General features: G+C 47.9%; 1 non-coding gene and 1 pseudogene across 1 annotated transcript; both read right to left on the bottom strand.

The window, feature by feature from the left end:
- Positions 1-139, bottom strand: part of LOC146799681 (28S ribosomal RNA) — a 2,476-nt pseudogene extending 2,337 nt beyond the window's left edge.
- A 439-nt stretch (positions 140-578) lies between these two features.
- On the bottom strand, positions 579-732 carry LOC146799680 (5.8S ribosomal RNA). The gene has a single exon (XR_014969481.1). It is a non-coding gene; the product is annotated as a 5.8S ribosomal RNA (ribosomal RNA).
- Positions 733-12,378: the final 11,646 nt, after the last annotated feature.

The raw sequence follows: 12,378 nt of genomic DNA, 5'->3' as shown, positions 1-12,378 counted from the left end.
CGCCTGCCACCGGGCGGGGATTCAGCGCTGGGCTCTTCCCTCTTCACTCGCCGCTGCTGGGGGAATCCTGGTTTGTTTCTTTTCCTCCGCTTAGTAATATGCTTAAATTCAGTGGGTCACTACGTCTGATCTGAGGTTGTAGTCAGAAGAAAATGCCAAAGCATTAAGGGGGGAGCCGGGAAAGGCCAGCCCCTGCCAGAGGAGGGGCCTGGCATCCTGGCAGTGCGTGCCCTCTTTTCCCAGATCAGATCTAGAGGGGTTTCGCCCTCGCTGGGAAGCCGGCCGCCGAGGGGGGCACCCGAGGTGCGTGCGCGCGGCAGCCGGTGGGATACCACAGAAAGCCATGAGCAGCACGCAGCCAGGCACCCCGGGACAGGCCTGCGGCGGACTGGTCGCCAGACCCCTTCTAGGGACTAGGTGTGCCGGCGGCGTTCCTCCGTGGCAGGACCCGGTGAGGGACCCTGCCACGGGCGAAAGGGGAGGGGTCTGACCTTGTGGGGGGACGAAGGGAAGCGGAGCTAACCCTGCGATGAACCCAGCCGTGTCCTGGGGAAGCCCTGGGGCGATTGACGATCGAGTGACCCTCAGACAGGCGTAGCCCCACGAGGAACCCCGGGCCGCAAGGTGCGTTCGAAGTGTCGATGATCAATGTGTTCTGCAATGCACACTAATTCTTGCAGCTAGCTGCATTCTTCATCAATGCGTGAGCCGAGTGATCCACCGCCAAGAGTCACAGGCAACTTTTTGAAAAGGTTCATCCACCTGCAGGCACAGGAGAGGCAGGAGGAAGGCGACACCGTCCATCCGCCGCCCTCGCGGCGAGACGGCCCGGCTGCCCCATTGAAGGCTTCCCCTCTGGGAGTCAGACTGCACCGTTGGGAGAAATAAAACGTTACCAGGTGCTCGGCTCTGGAGTCCCCCCCCACCCACTCGTGGGCGAGGGAGAGGGCTCCCGGAGCGACAGGAGCAGGCAGCCTCGCAGGCAGCCCTCCCCAGGGCCCTCAGGGGCCACGGCCGGAGCTCCAGAACCCAGCCAAGCAAGGGAAGGCTCCCCGGGCACAACGGAACCCCGTCCCAGGCCTTTGGCAGAGCGGCAGGCCGGGGGACGGGGCCCAGGGCCGGAGCACCCGACCCGGGCCCGTCTTGGCCCCTGGACCTAGCCGGGGCTCCCAGAGGCGCAGGGGAAGCCTCCCAGGGCCCGCGGGACTCCGTCCCGGGCACCCTGCCAAGCAGCAGGACCGAGGCGGTGCCCGGGCTGGGGAGGCCACCCTCCCCGGGGCCCCTGGGAGCCCCTGAACCCAGCCAAGAAGGGGGAGGCTCCCCGTGCCCACAGGACCCTATCCATGGCAACCTGCCACGCAGCAGGCACCGGGGACGGACCCTGGGCTGGGGCGGCGTCCAGGCCCTTCCAGCTGCCGGCTGAGGACCATTAGGCCGAGAGGTGTTCCGGAGTACCCTGCCCCTACTAATCTGGAGGAAAGCTACCCCTCTTTTTGGTAACCTGTGTGCACCGCACGACTCAGGGGACCCAAGGCCCGGATGCACTCAACTTCCGGGAGCCCTGGCTGGGATCTGGGAGGCAAATGAGCCCTCATCTGGACTTCCAGGGCAGCCCAGCCATCTAGTCTCCCCATTGGAAAGCATTGCGTGCGACCAGATGGCCGGGACCGAAAGGACTCCCATCTGCCCGCCCGAGCCTTCGCGGTAGGGCTCCCGCCTTCCCACGCAAGGCTCAGGGACTCCGCGTCCTGGGGGGGCTCGGGGACACCGGCTGGGTCTCAGGCACGGGGAGGATCACCGGAGCTCTCCTGCCCGGACGCCCAGGGGAGGGCTGCCCGGAACCCATGGAGCCCGTCCCGGGCACTTTGCCATGCCGTGGGCCGGAAGAGGGAGCCCCCAGGCGGAGGGGAGGTGTTGTACGGGCATAGCCAATCTGGTCCCCGGCAAAGAACCGCCAGCCCAGGAGGGGTGTTACGGCATACCCTGCCCCTACTAATCCGGAGGTTGGCTACCCCCCTTTCTGGGAACTCGTGCACACCGCAAGACTCAGGGGACCCTAGGCGCGGATGCGCCCTACCTCCTGGAGCCCTGGCTGGGATCCGGGAGGCAAATGAGCCCTCATCGGGACTTCCAGGGCAGCCCGGCCATCTCGTCTCCTCATTGGAAAGCATTGCGTGCGACCAGATGGCCGAGGGAAAAGGTGCGACCAGATGCCCGTGACCAGAAGGACTCCCATTTGCCCGCCCCGAGCCGGGCCATAGCCGTAGGGCTCCCGACTGCCCTTGCAGGGCTCTGGGGCTCTGCACCAGGGACCCTTGTGCCGGGCAGATGGACACTTGTCAGGCCGCAGGACGAGGGCTCCCACACCCCAGGCCCTGACCAAAATCCAGGCACCGGGGCCGGTCCCTGCTTCTCAACCCAGCCAGGCCAGGGAGATCAGGGACCCTGCCCGGGCACGAGGGTCCCTTGTCCCGGGCACACGGAGCCTCAGGAAGTGCGCTCGTTTTCCACACATTTTTTCCATAATTCCGCGTAGAGGCGTTACGCCTATTCCGCCCAGCCCTATACAAAACCACACACTGCAAGAAGCATGACTGTATTTGATCTAGGGTGATCACAAGTCTCCATGTCATATTAACAGTACTGGGTGTGCACGTAAAATTCAACTAGCACCCGCTTAATAATGATTTAAGATAGGAAAGCCTAGGACTGGAAAAGTGTTCCCCCCAAAATAGAAGAATTCATGCCAGAAATGAGATGCCTGTGTCTCCTCCTGAGTTTACCTGAAGCTGCCACTTTAATCTTGACAGCTCCGACAAACTGCACCTCACCTGTGCATCGCATGGTTTCGGAGCAGGAAGCCAACCTTAGGGTGGGGGCTTTTTCCGCGGTTATCTTTAGCTGCGGTCTTTCGCTGCACTTTCATGTCTGCAAATTGTTCAGCTCAAGTTTTTGGTAGGAGGAACGCACAGTATCACTTTCATATCAAGCTGAAAGCTGGTGGTTTTTGGTGCAAGGTTTTGCATGCAACCATGTTCGAAAATAGTGTGGAAACAGGCCCCACCCTGTTAGCTGTCACATTGTTTACAGCCACGACATACATTTTGTTCAGTTCTCCATTACTTTCAGGTATGAATAAATTCCCTAAAAAAATGTAACCTTGAAAGGGAGTTAAGGTCGACTAATATGTTGACAATTTCTTCGCCATTAAAAAGCTAAGAAGTCATGAAGTTCATGAGTCAAGGTGATGCCTTCACTCCATGTTCCAACCCCAACCTTAACTTCTGCAACTGTTGTCACCTGAGAAACCTTAAAATAAGATGTGCTAGAACGTTTGGTGTATGCAAGTGTGATGGTGTGTGTGTTGGACATATGAAGGTGGGTGTTTTGGCATGTTATGGTGAGTCTGTTGATGTATGATATGTGGCTATATATATGTTAATGTGTGTGCTAGCATCGGATGTAGTTAGTGATGTTTTCTATTGTGTGTCATGCATTGCTTTTTGTTTGAAAAAGTGTATGATGTGGCGAAGACAGGGGGCCTTATTTACAAGAAAGTAACGCAGCGCAGTACAACAAGCCATTTGCCAGCGCCATGCTGCATCACTTTCAAAACACAGGGATGCGTCAATTTACAACAATATGATGTATCCCTGAGCTCTCCCCTGTGCTGGCGCACAATTGGCTGCCATGCCCCAATGCAGGCACCCTTGTGCAATGGTGCAAGGGTGTCTGTGTTTTAGGGGGATTGCTCTTGGCAAGGAAGGGACACCTTACTGCACAAAAACAATCACAAAAGGGGTTTTCCTCTTTATATTTATGCTGCAGAATGCAGCGCGCTTAGAAAGAGGAAAAAACGAGGAGAAATCAAAGTCTTTCTCCTCGTTGCACCTCCTTAAGCCTCCTATAGGGAGGCATAGGATTCTGACGCATTCCCAGGTTCACGAAATGTTGCAAATCTCAGAATGCAGCATAATCCATGTTTGTTGCGTGGGGGGAACACCAACAGCAACACCCATGGCATGCCCCTTTCATGCAAAGTGCTGCGTGTAGAGGGTCCATATTTACAAAGCCATGAAAAGCCACGCAGGGTGGCTTTACGTGGCCTTGTAAATATAAAGCACCACATTGCGCCGCCAGTGCATTAAAAAACAATTGACGCAACGGCGGTGCATGGGGATTGTAAATAAGCCCCAGGGTGCGTTGGATGGGAGCTTAGGTTGACCTATTATGTGCAACTGGGACAGGAGCTGAAGGTAGCAGCTTTTTTATGGCAAAGTCACTATTAACCTTTGAGTCAGCCTCAACTCCCTTTCAATTTTAGTTTTCTGTAGAATTCCCTGTTTTTGTCTTCACTATTTGTTGATGTGCTATGTGTGGATTAATGATGGTGGATATGTTTGGCATATGATGTTGATTATGTTGATGTATGATGGTGGAAGTATTGATGTACTATTCTACTTCTGTGGACATATGAAGGTGGGTGTGTTGTTCCATGATACTGGTTGTGTGGACACATGGGGTTGAGTATGTTGATGTAGCTTGTTGGTTGTGTGGACTTATGATGAGTGAGTGGATGTGTGAGAGGCTCTATGGATGAGTGTGTGGGTGAGTGTGTGGCTCTATGGATGTGTGAGTGGCTGTATGGGTTAGTGTGTGGGAGTCTGAGTGGATGTGTGGGTGTGTGATTGGATGAGTGAGTGGTTCTGTGGATGATGTCATCAGTGATGTCATTTGAGATGTCCTTAGTGATGTCATCAGTGATGTCACTAACCATGTCATGACTGATGTAATATGTGAAGCCATAAGCAGTGCATTGCTGGGGCGTAAGTTATAGTTATCTAAGGTGACTATAACTGATGAATTTCTATAGTTCTGTGCATGTATAATCTGAACCTAACTATAACGTCCCTGTAACCTTTTGTTTTTTCAATTAATTTCTGAAGTTTTTAAATTCTATTTCCTAACTATAACCAGGGCCATTGGAACTATGCATCAGGAGAGTGCCACATTATGCAGCAGGGTAGAGTAAATTATGCGGAAAGAATAGGCAACTTATGCAACGTAAGGCAACACATCTTTTAATAGTATTACTTAATTATTTTGCACTTTTTACACTTGTTAACACTGTCGGGCATTGGGTACACTTCTTTAGTACCAGTTTAATGCCCAAAAATAGCATTAAGCAACAGAAAGGTGACCAGTCAACCTTTACAAAAGGCATTCCACTGCGCGGCAACACGTGCTGCTGAGTTGTTCATAACTTTTTAAACGTTTGAGCTAGAAACACATTTTGTTTTGGTAAAATTTGTAGATTATGCTACATATGATGGATTATGTGGCAAATGCGGTAAATTTATAATTATGCGAAAATTGCATAATTCCAGTGGCCCTGATTATAACGTCCCTGCAACCTTTGTTTATTTGTTTTTTTCAGTTAATTTCTACCTTTTTCAATGTTATTTCCTAACTATAATGACCCTGTAAAATTTTTTTAAACGAATTTCAATGGTTTTTAAACATTTCTTTCCTAATTGTACCCTTTGAGAGTGGGTGTGTGAGTGGCTGTATAGGTCAGTGAGTGGTTGTGTGAGTGGCTGTATCAGTGTGTGAGTGGATATGTGGGTCTGTGAGTACCTGTGTGGGTCTGTAAGTGAGTGTGTGACTGCCTAAATGGGTTTGTGAGTGGGTCTGTGAGTGCCTGCATAAGTGTGTGAGTGGGTGTGCAAGTACATGTGAAAGTCTGGAAGTGGGTGAGTAAGTTGATGCATGGGTCTGTGAGTGGGTATATGAGTGCCTGTATACATTTGTGAGTGGGTGTGTGAGTATTTGCATGGATCTGTGAATGAGTCTCTGAGTGCCTGTGTGGGTCTATGAGTGGATTTGTTAGTGCCTGCATGTATATATGAGTGGATATATGAGTGCCTGTGTAGTTGTCTCAAAGGGATTGAGACCGCCTGTGTGATTCTGTGAGTATGTGTGAGAGGGTCTGTGAGGGTCTGTAAGTGGATATGTGAGTGCATCTCTGAGTGGATGTTTGAGTGGGTTTGTGAGTGGGTGTATAAGTGACTGTCTGGGTCTGTGAATGGGTTTGTGAGTGTTTGAGTGGGTGTGTGAGTTTCTGTGTGTCTCTGTGAGTGGGTCTGTTAGTGCCTACACATCTCTGTGAGTGGGTGTGTGAGTGCCTGAGTGGGCCTGTAATTGGGTGTGTCAGTTGATTCGGGTATGTGAGTAGGTGTGTGAGTACCTGTATGGGTTAATAAGTGTCTCAATTAGTGCCTAAATTGGTCTGTGAGTGGATGTGTGAGTGCATCAGTGGGTCTGTAAGTGCCTTTGTGGAAGTGTGTGTCTGAGTGGCTGTGTGGGTCTGCGAGTGGGTGTGTGACTGCCTTTGCGGGACTCTGAGTGGGTGTGAAAGCACCAGCATAAACCCCTGAGTGGGTGTGTGAGTGGGTGTGTGGGTCTGTGAGTGGGTGTGAGAGTGCATCTGTGGGTCTGTAAGTGGATGTGTAAGAGGATGCATGAGTCTGTGAGTGGTTGTGTGAGTACCTGTATTGGTCTGTAGGTACATGTGTGGATGTGTGAGTAGGTCTGTCAGTACCGGCATCGTTTTCTGAGTAGATGTATGAGTACCTGCGTGGCTCTGTCAGTGGGTCTGTAAGTGAATTTATGGTTCTGTCAGTGGGTATGAGAGTGCATGTGTGGGTCCATGAGTGTGTGGGTGGTTGTGTGGGTCTGTAAATGGGTCTGTGAATGCCTGTGTGGGTCTCTGAGTGGGCTTGTGAGTGGCTGTGTGGGTCTGTAAGTGCATGTAGTAATAGTGCATGTGTGGGTCTGTGAGAGAGTGTGAAAGTGCTTCTGTGGGACTCTGAGTGGTTCTATGAGTACCAGCTCAGGTCTGTGAACATATGCTTAAGTGCCTGCATGGGTCTGCAAGTGGGTGTGTGAGTGGATGCATGGGTCTCTGAGTGGGTTTGTGAGTGTTTGGGTCTGTCAGAGGGTGCGTCTAAATGGGTGTGAGAGTACTTGTGTTGGTGTCTGAGTGGGACTGAAAGTTTTTTTATTTTTTAAAGTGCATCAAGATTTGCGAATCCATCTCGGATTTACACAGGGGGCTGTGCTGAGCCTCACGGTGGATCTGCGGATTACTGAAGTGAAATCCCCCCGATCAAACTCAATTTTATAGCCAACATAGGTCCCTCTGACACTCCTCGAACACACCCATAGGGTCAGGGTACCTCTACTCTTATCCCTTTAATCATTTTGCAGATTCATTTTAAGGCCCTGGAACCATTTCCAAGTACTTAAAATGACATATGCAATCTCCCAGTCAGGTTGTGGTCAGTCAATTGGTCTGTTGCTAGTGGCGCATGACTTCGCGGATCCACCATGGGGGATCCACGGAGGGGCCACATCCCTACATATCTCTATTGATTTTTTTTGTAATAACTCTTTAATAACTCTGCAACTCCTGAACTGATTTACACCAAATCACAAAAAGGGCTCTTTCTGGACCATCAGTTACCTCTCTGCCAATTGGTCCGTCAAGTAGTTCGGGCTGTAGTCGTGTTCAAAATCCTTATGGGAAATTGCATGGGAAACATATTTTTGACCCCCTTTTTCTCGGCCAGCGCTTAATGGATTATTCCAAACCTTTCCATGCAGAACAAGACATACCGTGCCACATTTTTGGGAACATTTTGTGAAGATTGTTCAAACAGCGCCAAAGTTATAAGCAAGTCAAAAAACACTTTTCCGATGGAAACTGGGTCCTAACTATATATGGGTGGTGTCATGCGCACATTGGGAGCTGTCGGAGCCTTTGAGGAAGGGGTTTTAATTAACTCCGAAATGCGTCAGGCATGTTTTATGGCAGCGCTGTAAATTATATCGGTATGTGGGACTGTGTGCATACCTAATAAAGGACTGGAGCTTTGAACTGGTACCGGAATGCTTCTTACCGGATGGGCAACCTTAGATGCAATGAAGTTAGGCCGCAGCCCTGTCACCAAGAAGCACCACCCCGAGATCTATGGGGGCCACATCGGTCTGGTATTTACCAGGCTACTGTAGGGGGCACCAATTAAGGATTGAGCACGCAACCGCCTACTGAGGCGCATTTGCGGGCTTGTAAACTTTTTTAGCAGATGTACCCGCGCAACTATTTGAGGAACGAATCACAGTGACACTACAAAACCCATAAAGCTTGATGTTAAGATGCAGCAGAGCGGCCCATTCAGGGCATACTATTTAGTATTTGAATGAAGGGTGGTGTCATGCGCACATTAGGAGCTGTCGGAGCCTTTGAGGAAGGGGTTTTAATTTACTCCGAAACGCGTCAGGCATGTTTTATGGCAGCGCTGTGAAATATATTGGTATGTGGGACTGTGTGCATACCTAATAAAGGCCTGGAGCTTTGAACTGGTGCCGGAGTGCTTCTAACTGGATGGGCAACCTTAGGAGCAGTGATATATAAATATATGCGTGTGGTTCCTGATGTTGTATATATATATAAAATGATCCATGCACTGGCCTAAAGTTCTAATTAGGGAAGTATTTTCCTTTACGAAATAATTTTGAATCAATATTGTTTTTTATTTTGATCCTTATTGATGATCTTCTTACATCGGGGAAGCAAGGTACCACAACAAATAACAGTCTCACATGTAGACATAGTATATAGCACAGAGAAACAAAACCAGAGGTTTGGAATGACATGTAATAGGTTTGATGCTTGGTAGTGCTGTTTAAAACATGATCTTTAATATTTAATTCAATTACTTTATTCAAAAACATATTGCAGCCATAAAAGTACAATTAAAATTCATACAATCCATTACATTAAAAAAGAAAAATCATAAAAACATACATAAATATAAGATTCAATAATTAAAATCGCCCCCCATCAAAAGTGCATGAAGTGCATAATCATACATCAGACCTATACAGTAGTCATGGAGCAACGTGCTCTTACAGCTGCTCACAAACATACAATACACGTAAAATGTAACATTGATTGTCTGGACTTGCCATCACAAGGACTTGGCAAAGAGTCCAGATTGACGTTAATAGCCAACGGGACACATAACAGATTTTTCACTGTGCCAGCCCTATATTGAAACAAAAGGCTTTGTTCCCACCGCCCTTTTACTCTGGTCAAATACATTCCCATGTTACCCAGAGGGTGGGGGGAGTAAACTACATATGAGTTGCCACGCTCTCCTTCACAGTTTCCTTGTGCAGTCTGTTGGGGGTTGCCCGATTGTATAATACCTGCCAAAACTTCGCTGCTTTTTATTAATATCTAAGTTGCTGAGTGGATCAACAAAAATCATTTCAAGGTTAACAAAACAAAATGTGTATCTTATGCTAGCTAGCCAGGAAATCTCAATCCCCTTCTCGCATTTAAGGCAATGATGTTCCAGGCTAGACATCCTTTCTCATTTTTCCAAATGGCAAGCCATAATGGTGGCTGTCGGGTCTTAATGTAGCCCTCAAGCTAGAGGATACCTATTTCTCTATGACAGATATAAGAAGAAGATGAACTAGATGCCATCAGGGCCTTTCTACAAAATCTGTTTTCCTCCAGCTGGACTGAGTTGCAATTCTGAAATGCCAGACACCAGCGCCACACATGGCCGAGGGCAAACGTTGTGTTTTGCATATGTGCACTAATGGAGAGAGAACACCTCCACCCCTAAGTGGTGGTAAAGAGAATAAAGCACCATTATATTTTGTTAGTTTTAACCTACCATGCACAACCTGGGGAGCCAACAAGCCTGTGGCTGCAAATGATAATCCCAGGGAGGACTTGTACTGTCTTATCACTGCCTTCGGGAATAACAGATAAACAATGTTTCTTTGGGCCACAGGCCATAATAAAAGATTTTTAAAAATGTGTTTGCAAGTCTAGAGGGGCCATAAATCAACAAAATCCTGCATCAGTCGTCGTAAAGCATTCGGCGCACGTGCCATTAAATCTGCATTGTCTGCGTACAAAAGTGTGGGTAAACGAGAACCCTTGCCTAGAGGGACGTCTGAAGTAATATTCATTAAAAATGAGTGAAGGTTATTAATATATAAAATAAATAAAAGTGGTGCCTACATACACCCTTGCCTCACATCTCTCAACACATTTATAGGGGATGATACCTCACCCTCTGCGGCAAGTCTAACCATGGCCTTCAAATCTGCGTGCAAACATGCAAGAAAGTGCACCGGTGCAGCATCTAATCCTGGCACCAAAATGATCGCCCCGGAGCTTAGACCGATGTATGCAGTCAAAAGCGCGGGATAGATTCATAAATGCTAAATATACCGGTGATTTACATGCAATTGTATATTTGCCTATAATCAATGACAGATTTAAACATTGCTCTACCAACATCTACCAAACATTGCTCTTGTCAACATTACTCCTAAAGTCATATTGGCAGGGATATAAAACTGATGTTGTTTCTGCCCGGTCCTTAATACGCTTATATAAAATTCTCCCAAGAATCTTAGCCGTGGTGTCGATAAGGGAGATGGGTCTATAGCAACTAGGTTGGGTACGGTCTCCCTTTTAAAAAATCGGCATAATGGTAGACGTTGACAAAGATTCAGGTGGTGGGGAGTGAGTCAAACCATTTAAAACATTCGCTAACAAGGTTGCCCAAAACTCAGTAGGGTGCTTAGAAAGATCCACTGGGACTCCATCCGGTCCGGGTGCCTTACCACCCAAACTTTGAGGGATTGCATCCTCTACTTCTTCTGAGGAGACAGAAAAATCATTTCAGCGGCCCGTCACAACTTCCATACTAGGGTCACCAATGGCAGCATTAATTTTAGAAAAGTGTGCCCCCCAAGTAACACTAGCAATATGACATGTTAAGGCTGTTACCGGTTGGCTCACTCTCCTAAATGCCTATACCTCGCTCGGAAAATAGATTGCTGTTTTTTTAGCCGCAGAAAGTGCAAGCGAGTCCCACTGATTTTGCAACATTACCCATTTCCTGCTTCCAGTGGCCTTTTTGTGTATCTTACGACATGCGGCCACTTCTATGGGATCCCTGGGGATAGATGTGAGTGCCTTTTTCTTAAAGTGCAATTAGCCATTGAACATTCATGATCAAACCATCTAGGTTTAAAGCCTTTAACTTGTGGGGGGAGAAACAACTTGCTCTTAATGTTTAGATGCAATCGAGTGAACGGCCGGAATGATTCGCTCCGTCATTGTCCAAGCCCACCTCAACCAGGGTCATATTTTCTCTGACTATAGTGTAGAAGAGTTGGGCTTGGTCGATAGCTCTCCATTTCAGTCATAAGCCACCACTATTTGTTTGCGGGCTGGATGCCCCACACTCGACACTTAAGGTACCCTTATTGGGCAGAGCAAATATTATCGCGAGAGTTATGAAGGTCCCCGTAAGTAGGGCCGGCACTCTCCCCAGTAAAACAAGTTCAACCAAATTAGATCTTATGAAGAAATAATTCATTGTGGAAGGCTGACCGCTCACCCTATGTGTAGATATCGCTAGCTCACTGGAGCCAGCAACATCCATGACACTAGGTCAATTATGGGAATCCAAAAGATCCTTTAGTTCTGCTCCTCGCGTATCAATAACAGAAATAATTCTATTATGGCTTTCCTCGTTCACGGTGCTACAAATGACTGTAGGGACATGATCGATACCTAATCTAGCATTAAAATCCCCTGCCAAGCAAAACCCTGTTTATAGACCATTGACTGTCACAACATTTTGCAATTCCATCATATACTCAAAATCTTGTATACATTTCATTTTGTATTAGGGGTGTTACAGAAATCATTGTTATGAAAATTAATGGAAAATAAAAACAATTGATTCTTAAATTTTAGCACTTGTAATCTATGATTATTAGTTGGGATAGACTTAACGTGCGCCCCCACAGCTAGTCAACTGAAATTTCCTCCACTAGCCATGTTTCCTGGTACAAAACCAGTCAAATTGTTTTAATAAACAGTAACCAATCAGGTAGCAGTCATTTTAATGCAAGACCAGCCACACTCCAACGTAAGATACGCAATTTTGGACATCTGTCGTCCCCATTCGACTCAATAATATTAATAGGAGAAGAAAGGGAAACAGAAGGGGCATCCTCGCGTGGTAGGTGTGGCTGGGGATAAGATCTTAATTTGAGCAGTGAGGGGGTTTTACTCTTATTATGTTCATCCCACTGTCAATCTAGACTTTCTAAGTTACTCAACAAAGCATACCGATTTTCTGATACAAACTGGGGCCCAGGATTGTTTAGAGCAATGCAACCAAAAGAGGTTCCATGGCCACTTGGCTTATAGACATAGCCGAATGGAAGAACACATATATTGGTATGGATCAAATTGATAGCCTCCTTCAT

This window comes from Triturus cristatus, chromosome 9 (genome assembly GCF_964204655.1).
Source record: "Triturus cristatus chromosome 9, aTriCri1.1, whole genome shotgun sequence".
Classification (NCBI taxonomy): Eukaryota; Metazoa; Chordata; class Amphibia; order Caudata; family Salamandridae; genus Triturus; species Triturus cristatus.
The sequence above is the reverse complement of the archived record's forward strand: the minus strand, read 5'-3'. Positions and strand labels throughout refer to the sequence as shown.